Source organism: Populus nigra, chromosome 6 (genome assembly GCF_951802175.1).
Source record: "Populus nigra chromosome 6, ddPopNigr1.1, whole genome shotgun sequence".
In the NCBI taxonomy this organism is placed as follows: domain Eukaryota; kingdom Viridiplantae; phylum Streptophyta; class Magnoliopsida; order Malpighiales; family Salicaceae; genus Populus; species Populus nigra.
The window spans coordinates 16,883,728-16,902,526 of record NC_084857.1 but is presented as its reverse complement, the minus strand read 5'-3'; the positions used below and the strand labels follow the sequence as shown (position 1 = coordinate 16,902,526).

Here is an 18,799-nt window from a genome sequence, read left to right as displayed (position 1 = left end):
TGCCCCTCGTATCCTTGTTCATATTTTTCCTTATATACATCTTAACTTACTAAAAAAAAGTAATCTAATTAATAATATTCACTCATTAGGTATATAAAGTATTAAGAATTTCATTTTTACATATTAAATATAGAAATGCATAACTTTATTTTATAATGTTTTTAATAATGAATTTGTTTGTATTATTTGTTGTTGTGGATTTTTATATAAAACATGAAGTGGTTGAATGGTGAGATTAAACTTGAATTTTGATGAGAATGTGTAAAGTTCTGAATTGTTGGAACTTAACGATATGATGCTTAGAATTACATGTTTGCTATGTTGTCAATAACTTGGTACTGAGAGTTTTAAGGGAAACTTTGCTAAAATTTCAATAGAATAAAAAGAAATTCTTTATTTTTCATTTATCCATAACGATAAATGTGTTAACTTGTGTTTTAAAAATTGAGAATGTTACAGTTAGTATTAGGTCCTTGGCTTGGGTTATGTGGAATTTTGATAGATATTGATAAATGTTGAATTAGTTTTGGATGGTACATACTCAATAAGAAGCCAGGATGGATCCATCTCCAGCACATAGGAGAATTCAGGGTACTAATACTAATGTTAGGTGAGGGAGGAGCTCTTAGCAAATACTGCCTCTTATGTGCTGGTAGTATTATTCCAGTTTAGATATGGGTATCCATATGGACTCCGAGATGATATAACATCTAGATCGACTATGTTATCACTACCAGGAGGTTCAAACTATTAATGGGAAGTAGTTATGCCTTGTCAGTAGCATCTACGAGATCCCTCACACCCTATGCTAACTTTACTTTGTTAGAGATTGTTATTAGAGTAGTAGTTGCTGGCATGTCTAAGACAACAGTTCCAGTGGCAATAACAACTTTTATAGCTCTAGTAGTTTCGACACCTATAAATAGTATGGTTGCTTTAGTCCGGGTGGTTAAAAGTTTGAGAGAGATAGGTTATGAGCTTTATTTGAGAGTGTAATATCCCAGGTTTTTATAGTAAAAATAATGGTAATTGTTTGTGTGCAAGTCATTATATGCCCAATACTTTTCGAGTCAGCAATAGGTCCATCCATTAACATGGCACAATACACCTACGATCATATAATTTGACATTTCCATATATATATATATATATATATATATATATATATAAGTACTCAGTACACATACCATACAACAACATCTTATCATCACATAAATTTACATCCCTAGTCTAGTATTGTTTGTGAAATCCTGAAAATTTATAATTTAAATATGCAGGTGTAAACTCCCTTGTAAACGTAAGACTAAAGGTGGTAAGATCTCAATGAGTGATGAAATCAAGATAAGAAATAATAGATAAATAATGGAGGGGATGACCCCCATAAAATGAATTTTAGTTTAAAATTCATAACAATAGAGAAACTCGTAACGCGTTTTGATGGATAAAATAATGAGAAAAATGATAAAATATTTCTAAGGAATAAGTGAGGTAATAAAGAATAAATTATAATAAATGATAGTGCAATGAAAAGGACAGAATTGAAGGTGCAAGCACCGATTAAAAATCAATGATATTACTTTGAAATGGTAATAAGCCTGATAAATAAATAAAGGTGAAAATTTTAAAATAAATATATTCCAAAATGATAAAATGACCTTAAAAGGTTTAGGAGGATATTGATATGATTTTATGTGAAGATTGAACAAGAAAATTTGGATTGTTGACGAAAAGTCATGAAGTGACCAATTTTACGTTAGAAAGTAGAGCTCTCAATCCAATCGTCAGATCAAGATGCAATTTACATAAAGTCTACTAATATGTTTTCCTACCTTGGTTAAAGATCTCATCTCAATCGGAGTTCGGTAAGGAATAATGATTTAAGCAGAAACAAACCGGATAGTTTATGTGAAAAATAAAATAAAATAAAATACATAAAGGCATAAATGAGGGACAAAATTGTAATTAATGAAAAATATACCTTTAGTTAAGATTAAAACACTAGATAGTGTTCTGGGTTTGTTAAGCTAAATCGATCAAAATTAGACAATTTTTTATCTTTACCTGGAATTGTTGTTGAGTGATGATCCTAAGGAAATTTCTTGTGATTGGTTTGAGAATACAAGTTTAATGAGAATTAAATGAAGTTGTGATGTTGGTTGTATTTGTTTATAAAAACGGAATCCTTGGTGGTACATGGGAAGTTGTGGGGACTAGACAATTGTATGGAGTGATAACACGTGCATATACTCAAGGTAGGTGCATTGCACCTTGTCTTTTCAATTTGTGTAAACTTATTGATAAATTTTAGAATTTATTATTTTATTGCTTCGATAAATATTGGAATGAATATGAGTACCTTGCATACATTAATGTGTATCAACTAGTTATGATATAATTGAAATGGATACGAGTACCTTACGTACATTGATATGTATCAAACTTGTGATGATATTATTGGAATGAATAAGAGTACCTTGCGTACAACAATATACCTCCATTAGTTAGGATAATGTTTGAACGAATATGAGTACCTTGCACGCATTGTTATGTATCAAATTAATTATGTTATAATTAGGATGGATACAATTACCTTACATTGATAGGTATCAAATTAACCATAACAATTTTGGAATAGATGTGATTATCTTACATACCTCAGTAATGACTTGGAGATTGGAGGAGAAATGATAGATAATTGGTCACCATAGTATCGGTGGCTAAGGATACATTACAATGATACTTAGCACCATGATGAAGGTGGGTAAGAGCATAAATTGATACTTGGTACTGTGATGAGGGTGACCAAGGTTATATGAATGATGCTTAATGATTGTAGTATCAATAACTAAGGTTGTGTGCGAATGATACTTGGCAATCGTGGTTACAATACATATGATGTTAATAAAAAAAAATAAAAAGGATTGGTACGAATGGAAGATTCAGATGACATTAATTAGCTATCTGGGTTTGGATATCTAATGGTATCAATGAGGTTCCATTGGTACTAGCATTTTAGATGATATTAATTAGCTATCCGAGTTTGAATAGCTAATGGTATCAATGGGGTTCCATTGGTACTATCATTTCAAATGACATTGATTAGCTATCCAGGTTTGGATAGCTATTGGTATCGATGGGGTTCCATCGATGCCAACATTCCTTAAATTGATTAGTTAATCCCAAGAAATTGGGTGACTAATGATGTTAGTAAAGATTACTAACATCGGCATGGCTACACCTGGTTAAGTGAAAAAGATAAGTTGATTAATTATTCCGGGTTAAGAATATTTAATGATATCAATGGGTCACATTGGTATTGGCAACCATTTCTAGTGTGATTAGCTATTCTGGATAAGGAGGATAATGATATCAAAGGTTATTGACATCGACAACTTTGATGGTAAACCAGATATGGATAAGAATTGATTAACTATTCTAGGGAAGGAATAGTTAATGATACCAATCGATTGTATTGATATTGACACGTGAATGAAATTGATTAGTCTAATCCAATATTAGAAGACTAATGATACTAATGAGATTCATTAGTATCGAAAATTACCTTCCACAAAATGAAAGGAAAAATATTGATTAGTTATTCTACAAAAATGAGATAAGCTAATGATATCAAGAGAATAATATTTTGGTATCAAGTGAGAATTGATTCATAAGGAGATGGTGTTCATAACAGTTGAGTTATGTTGAGATTTCCAAGATGAAATTATTCTCTGTAAATAGGATAGGATATTAGATGGATATTGATAATAGATGGAAAATGTGTGTTGTAAAAGAGGTATATGTCTAATTTTATGTATCAAAAGAAATTCCATGGAGATTATTACATGTTATTGTTATTGTTTGTTACTACATTTTTATATTTATATGTACATGTACACGTTAATTTATATTTTTAGATCCATCAGGGTTGTGTCAGGAGTGATATTAGTTTAGTTACCTTTCGCTTTTGACCATGTAATTATTTGTAAATCAAGAGACTTATCTCCTAAAACTTGAAATGTAATATTAATCCGTAAATTTGGATGTATGACTTTAATCTAATATTCGTAACTCCATGTATCTATTTAACCATGCATGTTTTTAGTTGAAATCGAATCCTTCACTTGAATTACATTATATGATATTATTGAATAAGATGTGTTGTGTTAATGATGATAAGTTGAGTTGAAATCCAGGATGATTAGATTGGGTTGTGAAATAAAATTGGAAGTGTAATATGATTTTGTTGATAACTTGGGACCTCCTAGTATAGAGAAGACTCTATTGAAATTTTAGTAGAAATTTTGGTGGAACCTATATAAAAAACAATAACTTGAAAATTTCCAATTTATCGTGAAAAAAGATGTAGAAAATCGGGGTTGTTACATTGTTATTGTCGCAAGTTTATACAAAAGTGTCAAACGACAAGTATATGATTAATACATGTGTTCATACAAAATACATTGTAATAACATGTAGTCTGTTCTTTGCAAAAGTGTGGTCCCGTGAGATGGGATTCCTATGCACCTCGTTAGTGTGACGTCCCTATTACAGTATAAATATTTACAAGAATTATAAACAATTAATTATAAGAAAATAAATAGTTAAAAGAAAATATTATCGTTACTTTTTGTTTATAGCGTAACAAGCATAGTTCTTTTATATAGTTGATACATACACAACACAGTACACATGAACGCATCAATTCCCAAAACTAAATTTTAACTTTCAAATTAGGCTCCTCTTTGTTCCATGTTTTTTGTTTTCTCTCCTTCACCTAACTTACTTCTCACTCAACACTCAAGGAAGATGGCATGCAGGCTGGTTGGGTTTAGTTTTCCTCCTAGAGAATAAGTGTGTGTACTGCAGCAATGGTTGCTGCTAGTTTTGGGAGGAGGTCTAGGCTCCTTCTTCCTCCATGTTTCGGTCACTTCTCTTTCTCTCTACTGTCTTCTCATCAACACTCAAGGAAGATGGGCATGCAGCTAGTCAGCTGCAATTTTCTCTTGTATTTATACCCCATTTTAAATGAGGTGGGGGTGTTTAGGTGTTGGTTAAGGCTATTCTTATCCCTCTTTTGGATTATTTTAGGGCTGGTTACTACTCCTATTTTCTCTTAGGATAGGTCGGTCCTCCTCCTCCAAACTTTTCTCCAAAGCTGGTTGGTCTATACCCCTCAATTCTTCATAGCATAAGTCAGCCAAAGACTAAATTTTTGTCAGGTTTTACATTCTCCCCCCCTTAATATGAATTTTATCCTCGAAATTTAAGAGGTTTCATATTCCATACCTGGTAGTTCAAATAATTCAGGGTGCTTTTCCTTTGTTTCAGACTCCCTCTCCCAAGTTTCTTCTTCTATTTGGATGCTTCACCATAAAATTTTGACGATGAGAATCCTCTTATTCCATAGTGTTTTCACTCCTTGATCTAGAATTTTTGTGGGCCTCAATTCGAGTGTTATGTCTTCCTTGACTTCTACCGAAACTTGGGGTAGGATTCATGTGAGATCTACATTGACTTATCTTAGTAAAGAGACATGGAACACATCATGGACCTTGGCTAACTGTGGGGGCAAGTCTACTTTGTAGGCTACTGGCCTAATTTGCTGTAAGATTTTAAAAGGTCCGATGAAGTGGGGAGCTAGCTTCCCTTTCAATCTGAACCACAACATGTTCTTCCACGGGGCTACCTTCAGGAATTCTTGATCCCTCACACTAAACTCGAGGGGTCTCCTCCTCACATCTGCATACTTTTTCTATCTGTACTGCGTGGTTTTTATTCGATCCTTGATGGTCCTCACTTTCTCCGTGGTGACCTGAACCAACTCTACGCCATATAATTTCCAGTCTCCAATTTCTTCCCAATATAAAGGAGTTTTGCACCTCCTACCATACAAGGCTTCATACAAGGGCATCCTTATTATGGCTTGGTGACTACTGTTGTACTGAATTCTACCAATGTTATGTGCTCTTCCCAGTTCCCTCCAAACTCTAACACACAAACCCTTAATAGGTTTTCCAAAACTTGGATGACTCTTTCCGATTGGTTATCGATCTAGGGGTGAAATGCGGTGCTCATATCCAATTTTGTTCTTAAAACGCGTTGTATGCTCAGTCAAAGTCGGGTGGTAAACCTAGGATCCGGATCTGAAACAATGGACACGGTGATCCCATGAAGCTGCACTATCTTATTTATATATAATTTGGCAAGTTTGTTTATTGGATTGGTCATCTTTATTGGCAGGAATAATGCAGACTTCGTTAAGCGGTCTATGATGACCTATATTGCATCATTCCCTTTCCTTCCCTTAGGAAATTCTGACATAAAGTCCATGGTGATCATCTTCTATTTCCATTCTGGAATTTGTAACGGTTGTAACGGTTCTGTTGGCCTTTGATATTCTACCTTAATTTGCTAACATACGACACTTCAACACATATTCGGCTACTTCTTTCTTCATGTTCGACCATCAGTAGTGATGTTTCAAGTCCTGATACATCTTAGTACTGCCAGGATATATGGTGAATTTGGATTCATGAGCTTCTTGTGAAATCATCTGTTTAACCACCTTGTCATTAGGCACATTCATTCTGTAACACCCTACTTTTTAAGACACATCTAAGTCCATTATTCATAATAATATTCAAATTTTCTTGTGGAAGGAAAATTTTCTACCAAAATTTCGGCAGAGTTTCCTTCGTATTTAAAACATACCAAGTTATCGACTATTTCACATTTACCCAAAAAAAAACCATCACTATCTAGTCCAACCATCCTGGACCTTACTTCCATCATCATTACGCAACACATCACATAATTCATCTATCCATCATATAAATAGTACACATATCCTCAATTGAAGTCCAAAGAAAAGAAAAGGTACTAACATGTAATATGACAATTTAAAACACCACACATGAAGTGTTAAAAGTTACAAAAGAATTATTTACTAGATAACTAAGGAATTCTAATTAATATACATAGGAACCCTAAGGAAATGATATTGGGTCGAGAAATATGGATGGAAAGTTTCTGTAATGATTTTAAAAAATGAAAACTTGAAAAGTACCGGAAAAATAAAAAAGGCTGAAATGAGAATAAAAATCAGATGAAAAAAGAAAAAATGAAAAAAATATGGTAACATGTAATTTAATGAAATTCAAATTCACCCGAGTTAAGTCTGGAATAAACCGGCGTCAAGACCCGGGAACTATTACCCGTAAATTTCCCCGAAGAATACCAAAAATCCAATTCCACTCCCGTTAAGGTAAATATTCATTTTACTCACTTGGAAAAATAGCTACTTCCCATTCTGTGTAGATTTATTCGGGGTTTCACTCATTCGTTATCCCATCATCCATCACAAACTTGTCAGAGGAGATTTGCTTCAAGTGTCCTTCATTCTCCTAAAAAGAGTTCGAGTAAACTAGTATGTCATCAATAAATACTACCACGAACTTGTCAAGGTATTGTCGGAAAACCTGATTCATCAAATCCATGAAGAGGGTTGGGGCATTCATTAACCCAGTTCGGTAGCACCAAAACTTCGTAGTGCCCATAGTGGATTCTGAATGCGATCTTCAATACATCCAACTCCTTAATCTTCATCCGATAGTACCCTAACCTCAAATATTTTTTTGAAAATACTCTAGCTCCTTTCAATTGATCAAATAAATCATCTATCCGCGGTAGTGGGTACTTATTCTTTATCATAATTTTGTTCAACTATTGGTAATCAATACAGAGTCTATGGGTTTCGTCTTTCTTTCTCACAAATAAGACGGGTGCTCCCCACAGTGAATTGTTGGGTCCTATAAACCCCTTATCCAACAACTCTTGTAGTTGAGTCTTTAGTTCGTTAAATTCTGTCAGAGCCATCCGATATGGTTGTTAAGCTATGGGTGGTACTTCTAGGAATGTATTTATAGACACTTCTACCTCCCATTCTGGGGGTAGTCCGTGCAGTTATTCAGGAAACACGTCTGGGAACTCCTTCACCACAAGAATATTTTTCAGTTGCGGACTCTCTACGTTAAAGTTTAAGATGTATGCGAGGTATCCTATACATCCATTTTTTAGCAACTTTAGGGCAGTTATACTCGATACTAGGTTGGTTGGCTTAGAAATTCTTTCTCCTTCAAAAACCATCCTCCTACCCTCAAGTGTTTCGAACATAAGAGTTTTAGTATAAGAGTCTACCAGGTGATTAGTACTTAAAAGTGCATTTTTATCAAGGTTTTATATCATCATTTTGCACTTGAAGTAATAATAACTCCTTACTAGAGCATGTTTTATAATAACAAGTTTGATACTATAAGATACCTTTAATTTATGGTAAATGTTCATCTTAAATGCAAGCCTATCACATAAATGAAGGGATTGATTGATGAGTTTAACTATTGAAATTGAGAAGACAAAGAGATGGCTAAGCTTAGAAAAAAGATGCTGGTTCAATCCAAATTAGAACACTGTTCAATCATTGGGTCATATCTGGAGCTACAGATCTTGGATTTTAGTTTGGTTTATATGGCTAGAAAGCTAAAACATAGGCCTAAAACATTTATGAGGAGTCTAAAACTCAATTCTATCTTTTGGAATTTCAAATCTTAGCATCAAAAGAGAAGTCTGAATCTGTCCTGCAACCCAGACATTGTTCAGTGTTCAGCCTATATCTTGAGTTCTAGAAGTCAAAATGCACCAAGTCTTTTTTAGTTGGAAAGCGGAGACAATTTCCTATAACTTTCATGAGGACTATCTGTTCAAATTCTAACGTTAGAAATGATGTTTTGTTCAGATAAAAAGATAAGGATTGTCACCAAGTCAAGATGTGGCCACCCACTCAACAATTAGTCATCAAATCAATAGTTTCAAAATTTGGCCTATAAATGGAGGCATTTGCCATGCATTTAGGCATGTTGGTTTTCAGATCAAGATCATGTTCTTGCTCTCTCTCTTGATATTTTTATAATGCTTAAGTTTTTTTATATTAATCTCTTGTTTATACTTTTCATTTCCTTTCCTTTACTTAGTTAACTTATATCTTATTTATGTTCTTATCTTGTTTATTTATGTTTCTCTCTTTCATTATGTTTAGTTAAGTTTATTATGTTAAGGTGAAAAGGTTACACTAATGGTGTAAGAATAAGTATAGTATAAACTCAACATGGACTGTAATATTTGATACTAACATGTTTTGTATTTGTTATCTTGTTCACTTTTAATACTTTGCTTGTTAAATGGTTAATCTAGATATATGTTGTATAACACTTGGTACAACAAATACTTGACACTTTCCTAGCCCAACTGTATGGTATAACTGACACCTGTGCTATGAAAGAAACTTGATTTGTTGTTAACATAAGTTATAATCATGAATGCCTGACAACATTTATAAGTATTAGCATTATTCGAATAAGATAACTAATGTAATCATCATGTTAACAATTTATAATCCGATTGGAACCTCTTTTGTGTGTGGTTTCCAATGGAGTAATAAAAAGAGTTTATACTATATTTGTTTGAAATACTATTAGTGGATCCTCTAACATTGACAATTATTTTATCCTTGTTTAATCCTTATATCAATATCACATCTCAAAGCTCTCTTCAACTCCTTTTATGTTATTATCTATTTCTTTATTTGTAGTTTATACAGTTAACCTCCCTATGGTTCAACTCCGGTCTTGCCGAGTTATTTATTACTTCAACACTTCTACACTCTGGAGAAGACATCAACTCTTTGGTCGTGCCAAATTTTTGGTGTCGTTACCAGGGAGGTAAATTATTGTATAAATTATAATATTTATTTTATTTTCTCTTTTCACTTTTCATTTTATCTAACTTTTGTTTCTTTTTTTTTGTTTTTTTTCTTTTCTTCCTTTTATTCTCTTTCTACACATGCATGAGAGTTTGGTCACGTACATTAAATGGTAGACTTTGTAGGGTGTCCTTATCATTTTCAAAAAACATGGCCGAAGAGGATAACCAGTCGCTTCATAATGAGAATAACCATGTTAGAATGCTTAGAGACCACATGAATCCCACAATAACAAGTGCACCCTCATGCATAGTTTTCCCTCCTGATGCATCTCATTTTAATTTTAAGCAAGGCATTATTCAACTTTTACCTTATTTTCATGGCTTAGATCTAGAAAATCTATACTTGCATTTAAGAGAATTTGAGGAGGTTTGTGACACCTATAATGACTTAAATTGTAACATGAACACCATCAGATTAAAGCTTTTTCCTTTTTCATTAAAAGATAAAGCTAAAATATGGCTACAAAATCTTAGGTCAAGATCCATTCGTGCTTGGGATGAAATGCAATAACAATTTTTAAAGAAGTTTTTTCCGTCTCACAGAACAAACTCTTTCAAAAGATAAATCACCACTTTCACTCAAAAACCAGGAGAAACATTTTACCAATGTTGGGATAGGTATCGAGACTTGCTTAATACTTGCCCTCATCATGGTTTTCAAACATGGAGATTGGTTTCACATTTTTATGAAGGGTTAACACTTAAAGATAGACAAATTATGGAATTGATGTGCAATGGAACTTTTAAAGATAAAGACTCTAATGAAGCAATGGAGTACCTAGAGTTGTTAGCTGAAAATGCTCAAAATTGGGATACTGCAGGCACTTACGAGGCACCAAGTAGAACTCAACCTCATACATTTAGTGGAGGAATGTACAACCTTAGGAAAGATCATGACCTCCAAGCCTAATTTGCATCTTTAGCTAGAAAAGTCGAGGCACTAGAATTGAAAAAAAGTGGTCAATTAAAATCTGTTCAAGAAATTGTATGTCAAATCTGTGAAACCAATGAACACTTAATAAATGATTGTCCAACTTTGCCTTCTTTTAGGGAATGCTTCCATGAACAAGCTCATGCTTTAAACAGTTTTCAAAGACTCAATCATAACCTATACTCACAAACGTATAACCTTGGTTGGAGAAATCACCCAAATTTTAGTTGGAAGAGTGATGCACAAACTTCACAACCACCGTTTCAAGCACACCATAATTTCCAAAATTCTCATGGATGCACCTCTTTATGCTCCGCCTCCTAGAAGAAATCTTGAGGAAACATTGCATGCATTCATTGAAAAGCAAGAGACAATCAACACTCAACATGCTCAAAGCATGACACATTTTAAAGATACTCTTGCAAAATTCACATCTGCTCTCAGTTTTCAAGAGAAAGGTAAGTTTCCATCTCAACCACAACAAAATCCCAAGGGGCAATACAATGTAAATGAAAGTAGTTTCGGGAGCCAACACATGGATCAAGTCAAATCAGTCATCACTCTTCGCAGTGGTAAGTTTATTGAAAAACCCATTCTTGAACCTTGTGAGAAAGATGATGAGTTAATCTCTGAGGGTAAGGAAGGGGTTCAATCTGAACATTGCAAAGAAAAGACTGATTCTCCACCAGCATTTCCATTTTCTCATGTCATGACTAAACAAAGGAAAGTCAATCACAACTCTAAAATCTTTGAAACTTTCAAGCAGGTAAGGATCAATATACCTTTGTTGGATGCTATTAAATAGGTACCTTCTTATGCTAAATTTTTGAAAGATCTGTGCACTATGAAGAGAAAATTGAATGTGAAAAGAAAGCCTTTTTAGTCAGACAAGTAAGTGCTATTCTTCAAAACAATAATGTTTTGAAATATAAAGACCCTGGTTGTCATACAATTTCATGCTTTATTGGAGAACATAAAATTAAAAAAGCTTTACTTGATCTTTGAGCTAGTGTGAATTTACTTCCATATTCATTTTTTCAAAGTCTCAATCTAGGTGGGTTAAAACCAACTTCTATAACTCTTTTGCTTGCCGATAGATCTGTAAAAGTGCCTAGAGGAATAGTTAATGATGTGTTAATACAAGTCGATAAATTCATTTATCCTGTGGATTTTATTGTCTTGGACACACAACCTGATGAAGCATGTAATTCATTTCTTGTTATTTTAGGACGTTCGTTTCTTGCAACTTCTAATACATTGATTAATTGTAGGAATGGACTGATGAAGCTTTCATTTGGAAACATGACATTGGAGATGAGTATTTGTAACATTTGCAAGCAACCTGGAGATGATAATGATTCACAGGAAGTTGATGTTATTGAAGAATTAGTTTACGATCAATTTGAATCTACTGTGAGTAAAACAAAGTTTAATGAATATGCAGATTTGCAAATGATTTATTCTTAAGAAGAAATCAAGGACAAGGAAGGCACCGACAATGTTGTTGCAGATCATTTGTTAAAATTAACAATAGATTTGACATTTGACATCCCATTAATTGATGATTACTTTCCTGACAAATCCTTACTTTCTCTTAGTCCAATGCCTTGGTTTGCTAATTTTGTTAATTTTCTTGCAACAGGAGATTTGCTAGCTCATTGGAGTGCCCAAGACAAAAGAAAGTTTTGGAACAAAGTGAAATTTTATTGGGATGACCTTTATTTATTCAAATATTTTTCTGATCAAATATTTCGAAGGTGCATTCTTGACAATGAGGTAAGTAGTGTCAGTCATTAAATTTTATCATTCTGAGGCATGTGGGGGTCATTTCTCATCAAAAAAGACCACTGCAAAAATCTTACAAAGTAGATTTTTTTGGCTCACCATGTTCAAGGACTCACATGTATTCTGCAAGACTTGTGAAGATTGTCAAAAGTTGGGATCTATTTCAAAACGTCACATGATGCCTTTAAATCCTATTCTTGTCATTCGCATACAGCGCATGAGAATCCAATTTTGTGCATGCGAGAAAGGGATGCTGTTCGTCAATACGCTTCTACCGTCAGGGCTGAAGAGAGTTTTTTCAAACAGAAGGCAAGGATACAATGGCTTAGCTTGGGGGATCAGAATACTAGCTACTTTCACAAATCAGTAAATGGAAGATAGAATAGAAATAAGCTTCTATCACTTACAAGGGAGGATGGAGAGGTTGTCGAAGGACACGAGGCAGTCAAATCAGAAGTAATTGCATACTTCCATCGTGTGTTAGGAGTGGATCAGATGCCTAGGGTTCTGAACGAGGAAGTGATGGAATCGGCAATTAACTTGAAACTGTCTTCAACGCAGCAGCATCTACTCGCACAAGATGTAACAAGGGAGGAGATTAAGCATGCTATGTTTAGTTTGAAGAATAACAAAGCCCCTAGTCCGGATGGCTTTAACGCAGGTTTCTTCAAAAGAATGTGGCACATAGTTGGGGAAGATGTAAACATAGCATGCTTAATCTCCTCCTTTGTTCTTTAGGTATCAAAAATATTGTTCTAGGGCCTTAATTTGGCCAATTTTGTTATTTTCCTTTATTTTTTGGATTTTTATTTTTTATTTTTTTTGTAATTGTGGTCGAATTTTTATTTATTTTCATCACTTTAGATTTTTTTTTTTTTGGTAAGTTGACGTATGTATTAAAAGAAGAAGATACAAACATTATAAGGGGCATACCCCAGATTTACAATGATAACAGAAACATAAAACAACAGATGGCTACAAGCTAGCCACCGACCATAACACTGAAACCTCACTGGATTCGTTAGGGAAACCAATACAACCAGCTAACTAACAAATTAAGAATCTATGGTATTCACCCTCCAAGCTCGTTGGATCCTTTTGTTTTCATTTGTTGGTGCGACATTCCTCATCAAATCAAGCTTATCACGAATGATACATTCGATTTGATTAAAGACCAAATTCGAAGTTCTAGACATTCCAGCAAAGATCCTTGCATTACGTTCTTGCCATACATGATACACTGTAGCTGCAAAACTCAGTTTACGAGAAAAATTGACGAAACTCTTGCCATGCCAAGAGACAGTGGCCCATCGAATCCATTCATCCCAGCCTTTTGTCATTCTTGGAATGTCGCATCTGTCACAAACATCCCACCAGATCGCTTTAGTATAGGAGCATTCAAAGAACAAGTGGTTGTGATCCTCATTGTTGCGGAGACAGAGCGAGCATCTATTGGGACCATGTATACCAAACCGATGAAGTTTATCTTGAGTTGTGAGTTTCTGTTGGACAGCCATCCATAGAAGAAATGAATGTCTTGGAACAGCATTCTTGAACCACACAATGTCATGCCATTCAACCATCTGACGATGACGTCTTAGTTGTTCCCAAGCTACTTTGATCGAGAATCTATGATTTGGTGAATCCAACCAAACTATCTCATCCTTTTGCCCCATTTTAGGATTAGAATTGGAAGGAATAGCTTCTATAATGGGGTGCCAGCCAATAGCTTGGGTGGTAGGAGTTTTCCATTCTGAGTTATGAATTAGCACATTCACCTTTAGATTTTTCCTGGTTGTTTTTATTATTTTATTAGAGTTTCTTTGATAGTTTATGATTGTGACTTGATCTTCCAATTCTAATCAAGGTTATTTGCAGTGTGATCCAGAAATAGAGAGAACCATGCATAGGTTAAAGAGAGATGCTTAGAGAAATCCTGAAGAAAACAATCCATTCACTAACAATTATGATTTAGAACATGAGGAAGTCATGGTTGTGATTTGAACATTCAAAGAGCTTGATGCCCCTGATTTAAATCAACAACCTTTATGCAAAACATTCCCCGCTTTAGATGTTGTTATTACTTTTAAATTAAAGTCTAGAATATACATATCTTGCCCACTTTTCATGGCCTTGCAAATGAAGATCTTCATAAACATCTAAAGGATTTTCATGTGATATGGAGTATGAAATCCATGGGAGTGATTGAAGGTTAAATTAAATTAAGAGCCTTTTTGTTTTCTATGAAGGATTGGGCAAAGGATTGTGATACGATTCAGATAAGGTCAAATTCGGATTTTGACGTAAAAAGTGCACCTATCCAGGTTTATAGCAACAGTCATAATTCTCAATCCGACCGTTGGATCGAGCTGAAATGTTATGTGGAGTCTCCTGACATGTTGTCCTATATTGGTTTAAAATTTCAGGTCAATTGGAGTTCGGTAAGACATCGAAATATAGGTCAACAGAGGCTGTACGAATTTTATTATTTACTTTCTTTTGACTTGTAGACTTCTTATTTGGCTACGATTCTTTTCCTAAAAGGAAGTGGCAGCTTATTTTGGGAATCTCCTAATTCTCCAAAGATCTTTAATGGGCTGCAACATAGTTTCCATGTGTGGCAAGGATTCATAAATGTTCAGAATCCTTTTCTTACAAGGATTCCTTATTCATCCTAACTACAAAAGGAAAGAAGACTTCAGAATAAATTCTACCTTCATATCAGATTTCCTAGACTATTTGGGACTTCTTAATGGTGACAAATCTGATTCTAGCATATTTAGGATGGTAATTTTCGGATTTGTATTATTTGAATTATTTTCTTCTTAGTCTTTGGGTTATTATTACTTATTTGGATCAATTGTAAGTGGGCTTCATATAAGTCCACCTAAAGGGGGGGTCTATTAGGGTTTATTTAAGTCTAGAGTGAGTATAAATAAAGGCATAACCAGACATGTAAGTTAGACAATTCAGATTAATAAAACTTCTTGTTTGCCGCACTTTGTGTTTGTGTTGGCGAGATAATCTTCTGTCCATGGTTCTCTAAAGAACTGAAAAACGACTTATCGAAGAACAATTGTCTTCGTGGCGTCATCCTTATACTTCTCGTTCGCGAATCAATATTCGTTGAGTGGGTGTCTCCGTTTCCAATAGTGTCAGGTACAAGTTATCTTTGTGTCACACTCCTATTAAACCTGATTTACTTGGCTTTTCGGGAATTTATGTCTTTGCGTGATCGTGTGATCATGAGGTTCGCATCATTTACCCTTTGGAATTATTACCACATGGAATGAGATAAAGAGGTTGTTTTTAGAGAAGTATTTCCCATCTTCAAGGGCAATTAACATTCAAAAAGAAATTTATGGCATAAGGCAGTACAATGAAGAGTCCCTACACAAATATTAGGAATGGTTCAAGAAATTGTGTGCAAGCTTCCCTTATCATCAAATTAATGAGCAGCTACATATCTAGTATTTCTATGAAGGCCTTCTACCTACTGATAGGAGCATTATTGATGCTGTTAGTGGAGGATTTTTTTATGGATAAAACTTATAAGGGTGCAAGAAACTTGATTTGGCACTAGGCTTGAACCTTCATCTAAGCATGTTAGTGAGGTAAATATTTCCTCCCTTAAACAACAAGTTGCAAGTTTAAATTCTCTTGTTCGTCAAATGGCTGTAGGTAAAATGCAAACATCAAATACTTGTGGGATTTGTTCGATATAAGAGCATCCAACTGATATGAGCCTAACTTTTCAAGAAGAGCCCATTGAGCAAGTGAACACGACAAGTGCTTTTTTCGTACAACTGAAAAAGAAGTATGATCTATATTTGAGCATGTACAACATGGGATGGAGAGATCACCCTAATCTTATGGAAATCCACAAGTAAACCAACCCACGACTTAAAACCGCCAAAGTTACCAGTAATATAAGCAGCCATAACCACTAGACAACAACCGACCTAAACTTCTAATTCTAGTATATCTTTAAAAGATATTGTTAATTATATTACCACCAATACTTTGCAATTCCAATAGAAGATAAAATAATTTCAGCAAAAGGCAAGGTACAATATTCATAGTTTAGGTAATCAGATAGGCTAAATGGTAACAATAATTAGTTGAATAGAGGCATAAATTTCAAGAAAGTTACCCTTTCAATCAGTAGTAAATCCAAGAGAAAAATACAAGTGCAATTAGCTTAAGAAGTGGTAAAGAAGTTGACATTCTAGTAAAGGTAGTCCCCACATCATCAAACCACAAAAAATAGAAAAACATTCCCAATAATGATGACATCCCTTAGAGTAAGTTTTTGCTTATTTTGATTATAAACCAATACCCCTGGTCCGGATGGCTTTAACGCAGGTTTCTTTAAAAGAATGTGGCATATAGTTGGGGAAGATGTAATCAACGCTGTTAGATCCTTCTTTCAGACTCGTAGAATGCTTAAAGAAATGAATGCTACATCCATTTCCCTTATTTCTAAAGTTGCTAATCCTACAAGGTTGACAGATTTTCGTCCTATATCTTGCTGCAATACAGTGTACAAATGCATCGCTAAGATTCTAGCTGGAAGAATCAAAGTTGTTTTGCCATCCTTAGTTGGTCCATATCAGACTGCTTTTATCTCAGGACGGAGAATCAGCGACAACATTCTTTTGTCTCAGGAACTAATGAAAGGCTATCATAAATCTATGGGACCTGCTCGTTGTGCTATGAAAGTTGATCTGATGAAGGCTTATGACTCGGTGCGGTGGGATTTCGTTGACGCTATGTTAATAAAAATGGGATTCCCTAGAACAGTAATTGATTGGATCATGGTTTGTGTTACATCATGTCAATTCTCTATCAACGTCAATGGTGAGCTTGTAGGTTACTTTCAAGGGGGAAGAGGGCTGAGACAAGGGGATCCATTGTCCCCATATTTGTTTGTCCTATGTATGGAAATCCTTTCGGGGCTATTCTGCAAGATGAGTGCCAACCAAGAATTCAAGTTCCACTGGAGATGCAAGAAGGACAAAATTTCTCATCTTTGTTTTGCTGACGACTTGATGATTTTTAGCAACGGGGATGTAAACTCAATTCGTATGATCAGAACTGTGCTCACAAAGTTTCAAGACCTATCAGGTCTGTATCCAAATCCAAACAAAAGTGACATCTTCTTGAGCGGTGTGTTAAATGCTGAGAGGGAACAAATTATTCATATTCTTGGGTTTAGAGAGGGGGAGCTCCCTATGAAATATTTGGGAGTACCTCTTCTCTCGTCCAGACTAAAGGCTGTTTATTGTAAAGGTCTCGTGGATCGAATCACCTCTAAAGTTCGACATTGGACTAGTAGAACACTCTCGTATGCAGGACGGGTACAACTGATTAATTCAGTCTTATTTTCCATACAGGTCTATTGGGCATCTCTCTTTCTCTTACCTGGGCAAGTAATTAAAAATGTGGAGCAAATTATGAAATCCTTTCTTTGGTCAGGTTCAGATATGAGAACTACTGGGGCTAAAGTGGCTTGGGATCAAGTATGTCTTCCAAAAAAGGAGGGGGGGGCTAGGAATAAAAAGGATAACAGAATGGAACAAGATTGCTTTGTTGAAACACATTTGGAACCTGTGCAATGACTCAGATGGCTCAATATGGTTTACTTGGATCAGATCCAATCTGTTGTGAGGTAGGAATTTCTGAACAATCAAGACACCACAGAATTGCTCTTGGGCTTGGGGAAAGATTCTAAAGCTCAGATCCTTAGCATGGCCGAAGATGAAGTACATCATAGGAGATGGAATGACAACCTCTCTATGGTTTGACAATTGGCATCCTCACAGTCCACTCGCGGATTCTTACGGGGAAAGATTCATCTATGATTCAGGTATGGCCAAGAACGCGAAGGTGAATGTGCTAATTCATAACTCAGAATGGAAAACTCCTACCACCCAAGATATTGGCTGGCACCCCATTATAAAAGCTATTCCTTCCAATTCTAATCCTAAGATGGGGTAAAAGGATGAGATAGTTTGGTTGGATTCGCCAAATCACAGATTCTCGATCAAAGTAGCTTGGGAACAACTAAGACGTCATCGTCAGATGGTTGAATGGCATGACATTGTGTGGTTCAAGAATGCTGTTCCAAGACATTCATTTCTTCTATGGATGGCTGTCCAACAGAAACTCACAACTCAAGATAAACTTCATCGGTTTGGTATAAATGGTCCCAATAGATGCTCACTCTGTCTCTGCAACAATGAGGATCACAACCACTTGTTCTTT

The 18,799-nt window shown here is 34.9% G+C and overlaps 1 pseudogene; it reads left to right on the top strand.

The window, feature by feature from the left end:
• The window catches only part of LOC133697311 (uncharacterized), a 75,556-nt pseudogene that overhangs the window by 41,828 nt on the left and 14,929 nt on the right, over nucleotides 1-18,799 (top strand).